The sequence below is a fragment of the Gallinula chloropus genome, assembly GCF_964237585.1.
Source record: "Gallinula chloropus genome assembly, chromosome: 7".
NCBI lineage: Eukaryota > Metazoa > Chordata > Aves > Gruiformes > Rallidae > Gallinula > Gallinula chloropus.
Genome location: NC_140092.1, coordinates 4,754,951 through 4,774,463, shown reverse-complemented (window position 1 = coordinate 4,774,463; position 19,513 = coordinate 4,754,951).

Genomic DNA, 19,513 nt, shown 5'->3' with positions numbered 1-19,513 from the left:
GTATGGTTCCTATCCCCTCCTGATGACCTGGGCTTGGGGAAATAAGTATCTCTTAGTGGCTTTCTTCTTTGCCACACTAACATCCTTGCTAGCATGAAAGGCAAAGGGACGTACAGCTTGGGGCAATATCTTGGTAAAAATGCCAAAGTCAGGAGCAAGCAGGGTATGAAAAATGAGAGCCTTGCAGGGACAAAGTGAGTGCAGGGCACGGAGGCAGAAAAGGCACAGTGCAGCAATTTGGGTGCAAGCCTCACGCTTGATGTGGGCCACGGGCACTTTTGCTTGTGCTTATGAGAGCTGCAGGGGTAGTTTAATGATCCTTACCCTCCTGCTAGAAAAACAGTTTCCAGAACTTGGCCCAAATGAAAGACAAGACAATAAACTGGAGGGCAGAGAGAAGGGACTTGCAGCTACACAACACTTAGAAATATGTTCCTGGGCCTCAGCTGAGTGCCAGGGAAGTGATTACAGAAATAAGTGAATGGAAGATGCTGCCTGCAAGAACACGGAAGTTTCCCAAAAGTTTTCACACTTTTATACTGTCACAAGAGTGACACATGTAGACCTCATATAGGAGGTCAGTGGACCTTCAGCAGTGTTACACATGCACTGCCAGCAGCAGTATTACACAATACACTGAGATATTGGTATCCAGACTGTCACATATGGTCTGTAAGTAACGCACATGTCCATAAAACCACCAAGGAAATACTGTACACACAAAATCATTTGAAGAGACAAAGATGCCCAGGCAAAAGACTTTCTTTGTTGCTTAGTTTGCTTGGCTTTACTTTTTACTTTTAATGCCAGTCCTTCCAAAAGGCAAAGTCTTTATCAGCCTCCTTAGTCATTCCCATCTGTCCCTCAAAATCCCTTGTGCCTTTTTTTCCCCTCTTTTCTGATTCTATATTAGTATATATTCTTCTTATATATACCTCCTGTCTATATAGGCAAATACTAATGTGTGTACATATATATATTTATGCAGCTGGAGGATTATTGTGAAAAAATAAAAAAAGATATTGTGTGGTATTCCTTTTGCTACTTTATGATATTTTATTTAACTGCAAGTTCTTGAATTAAAGATATTTTGTAATTCTTATAATTTAAAGCCCGACGATAACTTGGGATCATTAAAGAAGGGACAATGGTAAGTCAAATCTCTCAAACATGACAGGATTTTGAACTTGCTTCTCAACTCCTTAGCAGAACCCCAAAACTTTTGCAACATTGGACTAAAGAGAAAACCCATGAAGCAATACTTCATTTTCTGCTGAGTCTTGTGAGGAGGGATTGACATTTTATATGGGCTGAAGTTTTCATGTAGGTTCCTTGGAGGAACATATGGCTGCCAGGTGAGGCTGTGCTACTTGATCCTTAATGGGACAGTGCTGCCACAAAGGGCCCTGGGTAAGCTGAGTCTTGGAGGAAATGGAGCTCTAAGTGCTGCTGAGTTGATGCACTGGGCTAAGATAACCTGGGCATACCACCAAGACCAGTGGTGCTTCACAGGAGACTGGAGGGACTGGAGCATTCTCTGCACATCCTGTCAGTAAGGTGTTCCAGGAGCAACTCTGTCCCCCAGCTGTGCAGGTGGTGTGATTTAACCCATCTGGCAGCTGGAAAAACCACACAACTGTTCTGTACCTCTCCCTTGGTGGGATGGGGGGAGAACTGAAAATTAAAAAAAAGGTAAAACTTGTGGGTTGAGATAAAGGCAGTTTAATATATCAGGAAAGGAAGAAAACAACAATAACAATAATAGATAATAATAATTATATTGGAATATACAAAATATGCACAGCACAATTGCTCACCAACCAAGGCCAGTACTGAGCTATTTCTTGAGCTGAACTACCTCCTAGTTATATATGGAGCATGATGTCATATGGTATGGAATATTCCTTTGGCAAGTTTGGGTCAGCTGTCCTGGCTGTGTCCCCTCCCAGCTTCTTGAGTGCCCCCCTTCTTGTTGGTTGGCCAGTATGAGAAGATGAAAAGTCCTTGGCGGTTTAGCAACAACTAAATATTAGTGTATTATCAACATTATCCTCATCCAAAATCCAAAACACAGCACTAAACCAGCTGACTAGAAGGAAAATCAGCTCTGAAACCAGGACTGCAGAGTAGGTGATTTGTACATTGTGACACTCAGCTGCATGATGACTTCGGTCTGTTATAGGTAAAATGGGACAGCTTAAATGACCTTGATTTAAAATAGAAAGAAAATCAAGGCAACAGACTATGAAATTAAAATGAATCAACTACTGCAGGTAAACTTGATATCCTTCTTTTTCATGATACAATAATCAACCAATAGATAAAGGGATGCAGCAGAGTCTGACATGAAAGGATGCCACTTTGGTGTCAAGTGCTACTTGGAGTGGCAGTATAAAACTAGAAAAGGAGAAATATAGACTGCATAGTAGAAGTATCACCTTTGTTTCCAGGTGCACTTACTGTGGAAGGTGTGTAAGTGAAATAAAACAGCATTGCAAATTCTGCAGCTGTTTTTAAAATGTGAATGGGGGAAAGGTACATGGGTAAGGAGTTAAGGTAAATTTGTCTGAACATTTTTTCACAGTATTGTTTTTTCTTATTAATGTAAGTTCTATTTCCAGTTTAAGGTTAGTTTTAATGTGAAAAGTGATTTCTACCAGGTATTTTAATATCATAGAATGGTTTGGGTTGGAAGGGACCTCAAGGATCATCTCATTCCAACCCTCCTGCCTATGGGCAGGGAGCACCCTCCACTACCCCAGATTGCCCAAAGCCTTGAACACTGCCAGGGCAGGGGTAGCCACAGCAAGCTGTGCCAGTACCTCACCACTCTCCCAGGAAAGGATTTCTTCCCTATATCTACCCTCTTTCAATTTAAATCCATTCCTCCTTTCCTATCACTCCATGCCCTTGACAACAACCCCTCTCCAGCTTTTCTGTAGGCCTCTTTAGGTTCTGGAAGGCTGCTATAAGGTCTCCCTGGAGTCTTCTCAGGGCTGAACAAGCCCAACTGTCTCAGCCTGTCTGCAGAGTGACCATCCCCTCTGATCTTCTTCATGGCTTCCTCTGGACTCACTCCAACATGTCCATGTACTTCCATGTTGGGGTCTCAGAGCTGGATGCAGAACTCCAGGTGGCATCTTACAAGAGTGGAGTAGAGGGGCAGAATCACCTTCCTGCTGGTCATAGTTCTGTACAACACTTATTTTTAAATCATTGATGCCTCAACTAGTGCCAGAAGAAACAGAAGGCTTTTATTTTTCTGTCCTAATTGTTAATGCCATTTAACAAAGATACTCCATCTCCAATAGAATTATATCTTAAATTCATCTGAATGCTCCAAAATGTCTTATTTTCTGGTGTAAATTTAGCTATGGTTTTATACTTAAAATACAATTCTAATAATTTCATTGCAGGGAGCAACTTTTCACCTATCAACAAATGTATTGCAACTTTTCAGGTGGTACAAGTTTTACCCTGCACTATGCCTCCAAGGCCTAAGCATGCAAGCAAATGGTTCTGCATTCAAAATACGTAGGTGGGTGGAGTAATGGTTGCACTTCAAAAAATTTATTGTCCGTGTAATTAATTGCACAGTTATTACAGTAAATCACACAGTGCTCAGAATGGCTTGAGCCTCTCTCCCTGGCCTCCCAGCACCAAAATACATAACTGGAAGTTAGTATGCATATTAATTTAGAAGAAACATTGACCAGAATTCTCTTATTTGATTAAAAAAAAGGACAATGGAAAGAAGAGAAGCAGCATATAGGAACAGTTTTTCCTATGCTAAGTTACATTCTGTTCAGATTGCTTCACATCACTAAACATATCCCAGCCAGCCTAGTGATTTGTTGAGACAAACTCCTCTGGAAAAGGTGATCCTAGATCCCAGTCATCCCTTGTTAAAAAGGCATAAAAATAAGATTACCACACAGCCATCAGGGCTCGTGCGGTGGATTCTCCTGGCTCATCTTGAAGTGCTCCAGTGAGGTCTGGCTTGTTTTGCACTGTTCAGGATCATTTCTTTTGCCACTCATGGAAGTCTCAATGATTTAAAAATAATAATAGCACAAATAGAACACATGACCTCTAACCCATTCCTCTTTGATTAAGTCTCATTTTATAACAAAACTATGACTAATGTCTCTTCCTTTGCCTTCAATAAACTATCATATAATCTGTCTATTATTCTTAATATCCTCTTGCCCCAATAAGACATTTGTGTTTTGTTTGGATTCCCCTGAATGGGGTGAATATTATATCTATAACCTACTGGAAAGCATTTCTTCTTAGACATATTGGCAGGGCTAATTTTGTTTTTACAGGTGTTTGTACTTGGAAAGGGGTTAGCCACAGTCTTGAAGGCTCTACCGCACTGGTACATCACAGGAGCACAGTGTGCTGTGGGTCCTTGAGCTGTTAACGGGAGGCAGGGAGGGAAGGTTAAATTAATCATTTATGCTTTATTTATACTTTCTCTTACTTGCGGAGTTGGACAAGCGGATGCCAGTTTTCCTCAGCTAAGGGCTGTCTGTGTGACATGATGTTTGATATCTGGCAAGGCATAATTTATGCAATTTATATTATATTATAAATCAAAAAGAAGGAAATATAGGAAATACTGCAGTGCTGCACTGCTGTCTGTCAGTTGGAGAAGCGAACTAAAGCCCCAAAACTTGTCTTGAGAGACTTTGCTTTGAATAAAACAGAACTACTAGCTCAATAATGTTTTCTTATCTTTGCAAAGATTTCTCACTGTGCTATGAACACTCATGACTCACTTTAGTAGATTTCTTGTGGGATGATCTGAGGGATCCATCTGGAATGGATGATACTTAGCTACTTGATCTAAGCTAGTAAGCAAGAGTAGACAAACTTGGTTTGCTTCCTTCCTCTCCCCCTTTTTTGGGGGGGGTTCTGAATATATAATTCCAAAATCCAAACTATCCTAATTTAAAGAAAGTGGATGTATTCAGAAAATAAATTTAAAAAATTAATCCCACAGACCTACAAAATATGCTCAGGTTCCATCAAAGGAAACAGGCTCAATATTTTGCTGAACAGGAAAGGATTTAAACACATGCTTAAGTGTTTGCCTACACTGAGGTCCCAGGCTGATGTCGCCTCCTGGAAACTGTACTTGAGTTAACCGAGCTCTCCACACAAATTTATCTTGTCAAAGAGATGCATGAAACACTGATGGATGGAAGAGATATTAGTGAAACTTACTGAAACTGCACGAAAAATGCTTTTTTTGGAGCAGGAGAGCAGAGAGAAACTGAGGCAGCAATAGGTTCAGCTGCAACATTAAGTTCAAAAGGAGTACTTGCGTATTTCCTGTTAATTAAGACTTTTCTCACCAGAGGCTCTTCAACAGGGAATTTATAATGACTTGCCTTGTCTTTTACCAACCACAGGACAATCAGCCATGGGCACGTACCAGAGTCCAGTCACTGAAGACGACAATCCTTTCTAAGAGATCCTCTTTCTGATCTCAGACAATGTCAGTGCAAAGCAAGAATGATTGCCCTGCAGTGTCATAGCACTGCAATAAATAATTAAAAAAATGCTGAAGTTGCCATGTATATACCAGTGTGACTTACTTGCACAAATGTTATGAGAAGAACTTAAAAGGCATTTGATATACAAACAAGCAGTTAGCTGAGTTGCAAGGAGTCTCATGCTAAAGACCTCTGGACTCCTTCAATCTCCAACAGAAATGAATGGTCTTTGATGGCCAGGTGGGTGAAACATTATTGTACAGGTGTACAGGCTCAATGTAATATTTACAAAATAATTTGACAAGGGACTTGATAGGTGATTCTGTGCCTGATGTCCAGAATATGTGGTGAACGTATCTGCAGAAGGTGACCACATGAATAGTGTGCACCACTTTCAGAGGCAGCTTTTCTTGGCTTCCTAATTATATCTGATATATGACCCCCAGAATATGTCAATGATGGACAGTTCTGGGAGATTAGCTAGCATAAGAATATTGTGAGAACAACACATAAATAGTACATAAATTAAAGCAAATCCAGATTTGGATTTCTCATAAGCTCGTCACTTAGCTATTCTGAATCAGCTCAAGTTTAAGGAAAATCTAAGGACATAATATTCCATCACACACCATCAAATATGGGTGTTCTATATGACATTGCTAAGAAAAGCAAATGAATGACGTTAACAGATCTAATTTGGCATCAAGCGCTACTTCTTACAGATGCTGATATAAGTTCATGGGGTAATATTTAAAGGTAAATAATATAATCCAATGGGATTTCAGACTTTAAAATGAGTGTAAATTAAAGGACTGGAGAAAGTCTTCACTTTGGCTTGGTCAGCAATGGTATACTTTAGGCTATTAAACACAGTGATCTGGTATATATTACCCACCAATATGCAGAATTTGAGGGACACAGATGGGAAACAATACTTTATAATCACATTTCTTACACTCTTTCCTTATTTCTCTATAGCTAGCCATGGTTAGTAGTAGCATAGCCCAAAGAGTGTTTTGAAATGGCTGCATTCATGCTCTTACCCAAAAGCACATTTTTTCTAGATGAGAAAGCCAATTTTTAATGTTCTCTTTTAATTTCCTTTCAACACATGTGAGTTAAACCTCTCTCAAAATGTCTAAATTTACAGCAACTACAATTAAAATATTTCTACATAACTCCCTGCCTGGAGATTTCTCCAGCTGATATTCAGCTGCTAAGGGATAAGGCTGCCCTGTGTTTTCTTAAAGAAGTTATACAGGGAACAAGAAATCTCTTCAAGTTGTTTCATCCTCATACTTGGTAGTTTTTCTTTGTTAATCTGAAATGCAGGTTCAGCATTTCACTGCTTTTGGTGAAACCGGTGCAACCACTACGCATACCTCTACCACCATCACCTTGCTCATGCTCTCATACATCCTGCAAAGTCAGGAATACACAGACCTGACAAATCACGGAGTACAAAAGTCATAGACATTTTAAAAGCAAACAAACAAAGGGATCAGGAACCCAGGACTCCAGTAACATCTGCCACACACATGCAGCTTTATTTTTTTTCATCTTTTTTTGACCCTACTTCCTGGATGCGCATCTGCAGCACCATTCCCATTTCTCTGTTGTCATGGGGTGGTAAGACACAGATCCTGAGTGGGATAATACCTTGGCATCAAACCTGCACTTGTAAAAAGTTCACCTCAGATTTTGCCCTGCAGCACAAGTCACCAGCCACGTGTTCTTGAACAATGTTTGCTTTTTACCTTCTGTGTCCTAACCACATAACAAAGAAACATCCTGGTATGGATGTTATTATGTTTATAAAATCAAGCTCTTCAATATAATTATGCAAGAAGCTTTGACTCTGCTCTGCTGTGTGTCAGTCCCTTCTAGTAAATGTGGAAGGGATCCTGTGGAGAAGCAGTCTGTGATCATGTATCGATATACCACAGAGAAACTGTGAGCTGCCATTTCTGAACTTTCAAGTACTTGATATTTTCCAGCTAAAATAAAGCTCTTTTAACATAGGTTTCTGCTTGGTGGGTATTTTTTGTGAGTGTTTGTGGTTTTGGTGGGGTTTTTTTTAGTTTAATTTCCTAGGTTTGTGGTGTTTCAGACATTTTTTTTCAAAGAAGATCTGCAACTATCACACGACGTTGTGCTACAACAGAGATTTCTGCCATTTACACTACAAAGCACATTACTACATCAGCTGGTAATAGATCATGAGTAGAAATGATCTGTTGGAGATATGTATAGTTAAAGAGTGATTGAAAATAGGATAGTTATTTTTTTCCCATAAATAATGCAAATAAAAGCAAGAAAATGTATTTTTTTTTTTCCTAGAAAACACCTTTTACTGCAGTAAGGAATAGTCTGAATTTTCTCTGGTAAAGAGAAGACATCTTCAATCTAAATTTAATTTAAGTTTAATCTCTGACAAGTATCAAGAAAAGGTGATGAGACCTCTTGAAAAACACTGGCAAGTCTCTGACAATGCAAAGTATCAGGCAGGCTAAAAGGTGAGGCCATCATCAGTAATCACTGGCTGGAATTATTTTCTTGACATCTACTTGCTTGAGGAGAATGCAGATGATTCAAATGATGGATGCATAACGAAACTCCTACACCCAGAAGATGAGAAATGAAAGGGGACTGTGTAAATGGGCAAAATACCCTAATAAAAAGCTTAAAAATTAGTCATGTTTCCCCATAAACTTCTCTTGGGATCTCTGAGCAAATCACAAAGGAGTAAGAGGATTGTAATCTAGAAATATGACGCGGCTTTTTTAGACTCACAGGCTTTCTTTGACACCCTGATTTACAGAATAGTGACAGAGCATCCCCTGCATGACAAGAGATGGAAGTCTGTCTGTGTATCCCACTGACTGACCAGAATTTTCCCCACCGTCTGATTATCAGGACCACTCATTTCTGTGATACGATTGACCTTGCATTAGACACAAGAGTAAAAAGCAAAACATATGTAATTCACAATTAAAAAATACACTTCTAAATCTGTGGGATCCAGAGAAGGAGAGACATTATACAGTACAGAACTATTTGAAGTTGCAACGAAATCTCTGGGGGGTCTTACAGGAGAAATTATGTTGTTCAGACAGGTCTGAACATGACATAAGTCTGTTATAACCTCATTTTTCATTGTTACATGATGTATTTCACTTCTTGCTATTTCCAGTAGTCTCACACGAAACAAAGAATATAAAAGCTATATGGTGATATCGCTCTGCAATGTAACACATTGTTCATAATAATGTCCCAGGCTACTTCTTTTAAAAACAACATTCATCTTAGGGGGTCTACCCAACGAAAAATTAATTTAGTGTCCTCTCAAAATTTAAATCATATGCACTGCTCTCAATCCCAGCTACTCCAGTGGGGATGGCAGAGTGACACCAGATCTGCACTCTCTGGAGGAAGGCCTCCTATTGCCACAGTGAAAGTTAGATGTGAAGTGTGATTTTGCAGTACTTATAAAAACCCACGGACTGGCCAAAACAAATGAGAAGGAGAATCAGCTTCTCAATGTGTAAGAACTGTAATCCATTATATTTAAAGCCAAGGTATAAAAAAATAAAAGAGATGTTTGGGCAGAAACTGTGTAGTTAAGAATCTGTCAGCATGCCCATTAGGAAGTCCTGCTATCGATCCTTAATAATAAGTTAATGTTAAACACTTCAGCAAGAGTAGCTTGTGCACATGGACAATATCTGGTTTTACAGCTCCAGCATACATTACCAACTAATTTTCCTTTTAAACAATGAGAGGATGTTGTAGTCTTGTCCTTTATTAACCAAATGTTTCTACTAATTGCAGGAGCAGAAAAAAACCCACATGGAAACCCTAAGCAGTGGTTTTTTTCCACCTGCAATGCAATCATTCCTAATCATGGTGTTAAATGAATTAAAAATAAATTGCTTCTGTTTGAGTTGCTGAATACCAAGTCTCACATTAAAAAGTTTTTTTTTCTTGTTTTTTCTTTATGAGTGGTTTAAAATCTCTGAAAACAGATAGTTATGACAAAAACTCAGCTTGATTCTTAATGCCTCTGTCATAGTGACTAAATTTCTATAAAATGAAATGGGAAAAATAAAAGTGTGGAAAGGAATAAGGCCAGGTTTCTGGTGAGACAGAGAACATCTTTGGGACAAAGGTGGAAGGCTGCTGGCATAGCTGCCCTGGGGTGCATGGTGGAGCCCAGCTCCAGCCATGGGCAGGGAGCCACCACTGAAAGGTCATCAACAAGCAATCAAGTGAGGCACAAGAAGGGTGAAAGCTGCCAAAAGGCCTCTGGGTCTTGTCCTAGCAGAGTGCTGCATATATTCTTGGGAAAGCCTCAGTCCTGTAGCTACGCAGGTCCTCAGGTCATCAAGTGGTAGGATTCATGGCTCATATGAAGGAGATGTGGGTCCTGCTGCAGAAGTACCCAGGAAGGGCAATGACACTCACTGAGCAGTTCCCTACTTGCAGGCCTCCTCACCTAGCCCCAACTCACCCCAGACCAAAGGCTTGAGCCATTTCTTGCAAAAAGAGCAGGTGTCTGTCATTGCAGATTGGTGCCTCAGGGCAGGATTTCAAAGCAAAGAATTACATCTGAGAAGTTATATTGCCTTGGGTAGGATCAGTCCCTTCATTTGCAGCCAGATTCAAAAATCTTTCTGCTAAAGACTGATTCACATTGGCATCAGAGGAGTTGAAAATTAATTATGTCCACAGTGAGAAACTGTAGAACTAGTGGGAAGAAAAACCAGTAAAGTTGTTTTCTGAGTGGCCTTGGGGAAAACAGTGGGAAGTTGCTGGTGAGTGGAGCTTTTCAAGAATCAAAAGGACACTCAAAATCCCTAATTAACTTTAAAGTGAATAGCCCTGCCAGGGCCACATTTTCCTTCTACAAAATGAGTAATCCAAACACTTTGTCAGGTACTTGACATTGATTTTGTGAGGACACAGCAAATTTAATGCAGGGATAGATGTGCTTCAGGGAATTTTTACTTCAGGAACACCTTTAATTTGTTGATGGCAATTATTATTTACTTCCTGGGAATAAGAAATGTTATAAAGTCTGATTTCTGCCTATAATGGGCGTAGTGGCCCTTTACAGCCTGACCCAGGCTCAGCTTTTTAATGCTCTTGGGCTGAGGCTAAGGCTGATCTCAAAGAATTGCTGTCAGGCCTTACAGGTCCAGATCAAGAAATGCTGGGAAGTGCTTTCTCTTTTTTCATTACTCCCAGTAAAGGAAGAGAGGGTGAAGTAAAATATGTACAAAGGACACTATGCATAAGGATTTAAAAGGAGTGTGAAGACTGACGCGCTCTGCTTCCTCCTTGGCTTCATTAAGCAGTAATTTCCCATGATGTCTTCCTTTTTGGATTAGTTATTTTCACTATAAACTAATCTCATATCATACTGAAGGCCACTTCTGCACTAGCAGTGAAAGAGGGAGATGTTAATCTTTCTCCTCTAATGTGTCTTGCTGAGAACTGTTCCAGTTGGTGAAATCAAAGTTTCCCACACCACTGGGAAGAGGGCAGAGTACATGGCTTTTGAAATTAAGAAGCCCTTGTCCTCCTTATCAGTTTTCAAACTACTTTTGCTGCATTGAGCCATTCAGCTTTGAACACGAATGGTGAACGAATCTATGAAAGGTTAAAATAGTATAGCTTTACAGCTATTTCATGGGTTTCCATAGTGCTGCTGCCAATGTTGGGTGTTAAAGAGGCTACAGCTTTGATCGACTGTGCAATGGGAACAGGCTGAGGTTTTGGAAAATGTTGCCTGACTTGTCTGTGAAAAGTTCTATACTTACAATGTATTAATATTACAGCTACACCCTTTTCCATGCATCTGCCATTTTGGAAATCTTACCTCAAATTCTCCAAAATATTCCAGTGGGAATTGAAATTCCAGCCAAATTTACTGGTATTCCTCAAAACATACTTGAGCTCAGACATGGTAAAAACATGTACCACATATGACAGTAAATCCTCAAACCAGGCTATAGCTCAGTGGGGCTCTGTGTGTGCACATGGGGTCTAGATGAATGTGTTTGCTGTTAAATAGCACTTGCCAATTACAGAAGCTCTGAATTGGAAGTGCCAGGCTGTAGAAGTATCAAATGCCTGTGATACATTATCAAATTAATGACGCGCAATTAATGATGATGGGAGAAAGCTGCTTCAAGTATCCCTACTGGGAATTCTTATAGACTGCCAGGATCTGACAGATATAAATTGACTTTAATAAAAGTCACAACAGGAGGGCTGAGACCTTAATTACCAACATGCCAATACTCAGTGAGTTTGAAAGATTTTGGTCTGAATACAATTATTGCTAGCTTTTCTATTTTTTAAAAATTAAAAATAAAAGAGAGGAAAGGGAATTAAAAATAGAAATAGCGATGGTGGAAAGTGGAATAGAGATGGGAATTAATTCTGAATATAGGTGTTTATTATTTTATGTAAATTTTTTTATAAATGCCTGAAGAAGAACATGACCTTTTGTGACCTTTTTAAAAGACTTTACAAGTCTCTCCCTTCTAGGTTAGCTTCTATTTCTCAGCTTTGCATCCATGTCATGTTCCATCAGTTCTGTGAGATATGCCAAACAAACAGCATCTTGTGCTTCCGACACTTCACTCCACACTGACTGAACTTATTTTTGAGTGTCCAGTTCATCAGAACTAAAATCACCTATGATTCTCATATTTTCATTTAGTTTTCTCCTATTGTCTGTTTGTCTGTTCTCACATTGTGCTCCTTGCTTGCAGGCTTCCTGAGGTGCTTGAGAAGTACCTGCCACAAATCCAGTCCTAAAAAAAAGAGTTCTTCATGACTAGTGAGTTCAGGAATCTGTTACACAAAACACCACAAGCAAGAATAAAAACAGTTGGTCAGTACTGCATCTGCATGTATGCTAAACATATCATATATGACCCAGGGAAATGACTTCACCCAACTGTTATAGAGTTGTTGAATTTTATCCTGTCTGCAGTTATTTTTAAAATTTCTGGATTGTAGAGCCGGTAGAACTCAGGGTCTCTGAGTTACCCTAACTCTTAGGCAACTCTTAGGCTTCGTAGGGTGGCATATTGCTATGAAATCTTTCTCTGACTGGTAGAACCATTTTCCAAATCCTTAGCTCTGTGAGTATAAGAAATCTTATCTTAGTGCAGATGTCTAGTATGGTGGGATCCTGCTGCTTCAATAGGTTTTCTCCAGCTAATATAACCAAGTAGAAATAACACTGAGGGCTGACTTTTAAAATAAATTAATTCCTTTTAGACTGAATTTGTTTCAAAAGTGCTTATAGAGCTGTAGCATATGGCTAGTGAGACTTGGGAAAATATTTGTGGAGATAGAAGAGGTGGTGGTAACTGTCACTCAGCAGTCTGAAGAGCTTCCATATCTTAGTCCCAAGAAAATACATCAGAAAGAACCATGAATATAGAAATTATGATTAAACAGCGAACTTCAGGCACTTTGTTATGTTCTGTCATTTGCAATCTATACATGGAATTATGTAACTATGCCATAATTGGTCAAAAGGCTAGAAAGATGCTGGTGAAGGAATCCGGAGGTCTGAAATAGAGTGGACAGGAATTAAAATTAGGAATCATTAGAAAGGATGCTGATTCTTTAGTCATTAACCACATGGACTCCTTTTGCATTCACTAAGATCTCTCCGAACACCTATAAAAATTTTCCATTTAAAAAGGCTTTAAAATTCCTTGCTGTTTATGTTGTAAAGCACTGACAAATGAATCTTGGCCATGCCTTTGTGCCAAGGGTACAGACTTGTGATTGGATTTTCCTTTTCCTAGCTAGAATTTTACATTACAGCATCCCTGCTGACTTCTGGTAGTCATTCTCCCCTGCCAATTTAAAGGCTCAAGCACATATAGGAGATGTTGCATTGAAGAGAGATTATTTTTGTTTTCTAGACAGCTACAGGATTTTCTTGATGAAGAGAAAAGTAAATCTGTATGTCATCAACCCAGAATAGCAATGTAATGAATGGCTTTCCCCAGAGGCAAGGTGCGCATGCTAAAAAATATACAAAGTACCAACCAACGTCGTCCAGGTCCCTTTGGGACTTCACAAAGTGTAAAGTGTAAAAGCAATACAAGGACCTTGCTTGTACCAAAATGTGTCTTGAAAGAAATACTGATTTTTAAAAAAGCTCATAGAGGAGAAATCCATCTTTTCCTTTGTTTATACCCTTCCCTATACCCCCACCCCCAGCACTTCTATTCTGAGAGCAGGTTATGCTTGTTATTGACAATCAGATAGATACTCTTTTCGACTTTTCTTCAGAGAAGCACTGAAAATCAGCCACCGAGATGTTTATTTGAGAGCTGAGGCAGGGGCAGAGAAAATAAACACTGTCAATATGTTTGGTGTTAAGGTGAATGGCATCAGGTCCTCCCAGTTTGACTTGTAAAGTCTCAGCAGCGACGTTGCTGTGCGCTGGTTTCTTAGCAGGCCGTAGACTGGCCTCTAAAAGGAAGGGGAAAGTACATGATGTTTGTACAGCTGAAAACAAGATGAAAAACCACAGGCCCCCTCTCACACTCCATTAGACCCTAAAGTCCATGGAGTACTGCACTCAACACATAAACACTCAGTTTGTGGAAAACTTTCTCAATGTGTGAAAGAAGGGAACAAAGCCTGGAGTCAGAACAATGAACATCTATGTATGAAGTGAGCAGCCAGTGCAAAACGCAACGGCAATGCTCAGTTAAACAAACAGCTGATACAGGAACACATTAATCACATTAATAACTCCCAATAAGAACTCTTGGGAATGTATCTTAATATTCGGAGCGGATTACTGTGTGCACAGTCTATACAGATGATACAGTTATTCTTTTCTTCTCGTCCCTTTTTATGAATGGAAATAAGAAGAGACTTTGGCACAGGCAAGAGTACTTTACTAGCAACGTTTCTGCTGGAATGTTTTGTAAGAGTATAGTTAAAGAAAATCAATAAATAAACACTCAGACTTGATATGCAGTTGTGTATATTGGAGCTCTGCTCTAAACTGTCTTTATTCCAGTGTTTTACAGAATAACAAGACAGTGCTGTCCTCTGTCCATACTTTGCAATCGGCAGCATAGGATATAGGGAAAATGGTAAACAGGAGCATTACATTCTGCTGTAAAAGCCCCTCCTATTTTGCAAAGAGGAGTAAGAACTTATTTTTATCTTGCTCTTTGAATTCTATGGTCATATCTAGCTACAAATTTCCAGAAACTCAAGATCATGATATTAAGAATTAATGCTGTACAAAGCCTTGACCTTAGGACTAGTGGGAAGGTGACAGACCCGGTGTTTACAGCGTCTGCAGCCGGGCGAGCAGCCTGAGCAAATTAGCTTTGCTTCCCCAGATTTAAGAAAAGATTAAAAACTTTATGTCTATTCAGGCATTTGCATTATTTCAATACTGTCCTTGCCAGTGTTCCAGAGCACTGCAGGTCTGCAAACAAGCTTTGTAACTTGCCTGGTTGGATTGTGTCAGCCGAGTTTCATAACTTATGGCCTCTAGTTCAATTACAGCACTTTGCCACTACACTCTCGCCCTTTAATCTGTACGTAAGAATTAGAGCTGCAGCAAAGGCAGGGTGAAAGGGGCATGACAAAAGGGAGAAAATATGCCTAAGCCCTACCAGCTGCTGCGAAGAAAGAGGAGCTGAAGGTTAACAGGACTAGACAGGGCAGGAAGCGGCCATGGTTGGGAGGAATCTGAGAAGGAGATCCAAGGAAGGGATCACTTTGGGTTTCAAAATGCTTCTCCAATACCTCCTGGGTCTCCATTAATAACAATAGTGCGTCTGATTAGCTTGTGACCAATTAAAACCTATACAGAGAGAGAACGGGACTTTTAAATGTGCCTGTTTGTACTCAAGGAGAAAACTGAAGTGTAGGTGATGAGCTGAAATTCAGTTGAGACTTTTCAAAGATCAACGATTACTTTGCTGGAATCTTGAATCAGTTTTTCAAAGCTGTACAGTACCCTCTTTTAACTCCAAAAGCTGGATCTCTAAATATACTTGCTGACTTCCAGAAGTTCTGAAACACACCTCTTCAGAGATTAGTAATTAGTAATTCCAGATTTCAGTGAGCATTGCAGTGTGCTACCATGAACTCTAAAAATTCTGGAGGTGAGCTTGTCTACACCCCTTTCTTCAGTTTCACACATCATAAAAGCCAACATGCAGAAATGCACATTTAAAAAAATCTTAAGCTTTGCCCTGGCTGGAAGCTCAGTTCAGTCGTTCATTAATATCAAACAGGCAAATACAAAGCTGTTACTGTTGTGTCCTGATGCCTTAATTTATTGTAGCCTAGTCAGAATTATCTTTTCACAGACATCCCTTTCTTGAGGTACTCCAATGAGCTGCCCCCCAGAAAAATCCTCAGCATGATTCAGGGGATTGTTCACCTCAAGAATCCATCCCAGTCAGCAGTAATGGACAAGACCGCATTGGGATTAGTTTCCTCCACCTCACACATTAGCCTATGTACTCTAAACAGCCTAACATTTCAGGGCATATGGCACATACCTTGAGTTTTATGTCATGCAAGCACCACGCTGGTGGGCTGCAGCCTGACCCTCACGTTATTTCAGATGCACTGAAATAGCAACTCCTCCCCCATCCTGCCAAAAAATCAGGTAAGTACGTGTAGAGCCGTGGGGTCCCAGAGGAACCCAAGGGCTGAGTAATCCGTAGCGAGGACATGGCCAGTGAGCACTGGTGGGATCCTTGGCTAAGCAAGCTGAGCATGGGCCACTCTGTTTTCATGGGCCAGTGACCACAGGACGTGACCCTGGAACCAGGAGTGGCCCTTACAGCAGGCAAGGTCCAGCATCCCCCCGCCCCGCTCTGAGCTGGCTCTGGCTTCACTGTCTAATTACAGTGAGCTGCTAATTTTTGTGACTTTATTGCAAGTCTAATGATACTCTTTGTTGTGTTGATATCACAGCAATTGCAATTATGACAAGGTTTCTAGCTCTCAGGTGTTCAGAGCAGTTTTAAAGCATGAGAATTTAATGCTTAAAGATGCAAAAAGCAAAAGTGAAGTGTATTTATTTTGATGCTTGAATATCATGATTTAAAACCCAGTCTCCCTATTTGGAAATGACTCCAGGAACAAAGCACTAGAAATGTAATAAAAAGAATATTACGAAGGTTTTAAATAGCCCTTTGTTTTTTTCTCTTCTGCTTAGTACTTCTAATTCATTACGTAAAAGACAAATTAGCAGTAGATGCCTGAATGGTTACCTTAATTTCCAAAGGTACTAAAAGTCTTGAAATAGAAAGAAATGCAAAACAAATATTATCTGAGATAATATTTTTTATTATACATGAATTCACATCTCAACCTGTATTTTCACTTTTTGCAGTTTAAGATAGATGTTTTTGTTTAAGTTCTCTGTAGAAAAAGTGTAAAGAAATGAGTGGCATTTGCTGAATAATGTTTAAACATTTTTGTAACGTACCTCCCTTGCTCCCCCTCCTCCCCCTTCTTTTCCTGACAGTATTAAGTCTGTAACACAGAAATCCTCACATTCTCCAGATGGTAGCATAAATTTTCAGGTCAAGTGATATTAAAAATAGATAATAGCCCAGACCTCATGAGTCTCTACAGAAAGACTAAACAGTCACAATAGGGAATATCATTGTTTTGGTTTTCTTTATGAGGTTTTATGTACTCAGCTGTTTCTTCGCTGTGCTCTCAGTGCAGAGAGACCCTGATCATTCTGAATTCCAGTTCCACCTCACTTCCTACCCTTTATACTTTCTAAGCCCCATGCCACACAAGTCAAGGGAAATATATCCACACAGCTGCACCATCAGCTCCTAATGTGCTCTCCACCGCCGATACTCCCGCTCTGCACTTCAGAGTATTTATAACTGGCAAATGAGTTCTTGAATAACCTGCTCTTACAGCTCCTTTGGAGGAATAGGGTCCACTCTGGGGCATTTCACTTTTCTGATTAATGGACAGGACTGCTCTAAAAGTCCACTGATAATAAACTGTTTAAAGCACAGGAACTTTTGAAAGTGCATCACAATAAATAAAATCTATTTGGAGTAATCGTATTTTGTAGGCAGACAGTAGCTGCCAGCTAAGGGATTGAGCTTGTCTGATGGTCTCCCAGCAAGTCTGCAAGGGACTATTAAAAAACTAGAGCAGCTTCAGGGGTTGCACAGAACCCCACCGGCTATTTCATCTTTTATGTCTGGTTCTACTTGGGCCAGATCTTAAATAGATGTCTCTCACATGGCCGTGGCCATTTGCCATTCAGAAAAATAGCTTTTCAACCATGAAGGCTGCTTTTCACACCCAAGTGGAACTGGCAAATAGCCAGACCATGTGCATGGTTCGTATTTACACAGTAATAACATTTTGGGAGAGAAAGAAGCTTTGTGGCTTATCAGTTTCCTCTGACCTGTGTGCCTAGTACTTAGATATTTTTTTATTAGTCCACACTGGGTGTTTTTTATTTTTTTCTTCAAAAGACAGAAGATAATTAAGATAATGATCATTCTTCCATAATAACCCCTTACAGTGGGATGGATATGGCACTCGTAGCTTGACCTCGATGTCTATCTACTTCATAGCTACAGCCACTCCAGGAGATAATCACTGCTGGGCAAAACACCAAAGTGTGCTCAGCAACTGCAGTGAGGAACTATTTTCAAGAAGCAGAGATAGGCTATGACTACGTTAGCAACTACTGCAGCCCAGCAGGAGCAACTCTGGTGGGCAAAACGGTGGGTGCTGAGGGTGTGACATCCATACTGTTCTCATTCCAAAGGGCTTACTTCATCTTCAGAAAAGGCTCTGAGCCCTGGAACAAAAGCCTGTGAGCAGTTGGAGGTTTGATATTGGTATCAAGGTTTAATTTCATCTGAAAGGAATTCAGTTTGTGTGCCCTGAGGTTGCTCCACAATGTGACCTATGTTTGGTAAATGGGGCCATTAGATGATTCTCTTCAAAAATATTCTCCTGATCTAAACCACGACAGTAATACAGATACGTCCAGCATGTAATAGATCCAAAGCAGGGTTCCGTCCCCACATGCTGCTTTTCCAATTTCAGTATTATGTGCATAAATTTTAAAATACCCAATCTGCAACTTCCAGGAGGTGGGGTGAGGATGAGCACGTGAGCCTTCAGAGACACAGGGGCAGGCTTCCAACAGCAGAAAATTACCTGTGGTGCATTCGAACTGTATCAGCAAGGGCAGGACTACACCTCTGAGCATCCAGACATGCCCTGGCCCCGTAGGTATGGCGTACAATTTCACACCCATGAGTCACAGGGCAATGCCAAAATACTGCCAATAAATTATGCTGTGCTCCCAGCCACACTATTAGCTGCAGCTCTGCAGGTTTTGCCAGTATACATTCTATATAACACCATAGTGCTGTGTCACCTCTGCTGAAATGCCTTGCAGTTCCCTTAAACTTCCCTCCATTTAAAGCTATTCGAGTTGGTATTTGCCCTTAAATGCTTTTTGCCAGGAGCTTTTCTTTACTCTTGGTTTTCCCGTATCAAAGTGATGTTCCCAGTTGTAAGGGCCTATTCCTAATCTCATGTTTTTGTTTGCTTCCTTTGTCCCTACACTGGAGTTCCTGTTACACGATGCCCAAAGCAGCATGCAGTGCTCCAGGTGTGGTCAAGGCAGCCCTTTGTACCAGGATGCAGTTATCTGTTCAGATCTCTGCTCTGTTCCTCTATTTACACTTCCCCATGTTTTGTTTGCTTTCCTAACTGCTACCAGACATCAGGTTGCTGTTTTTAAGTGTCTGTCAACAGCCATCACCAAATCCTTTCCCTGATCAGTGTTTTGCAGTACTGTGACTGCAGAACATACTTTCTACTGTTTTTGTCAACACTCCCCTTGTTATATTCTGTTTATTTAATAGCCTCGTTAATCTCTTCTATCCGTGCCTGCCTTTTATTCTAGGTCTGATTCATCTCCT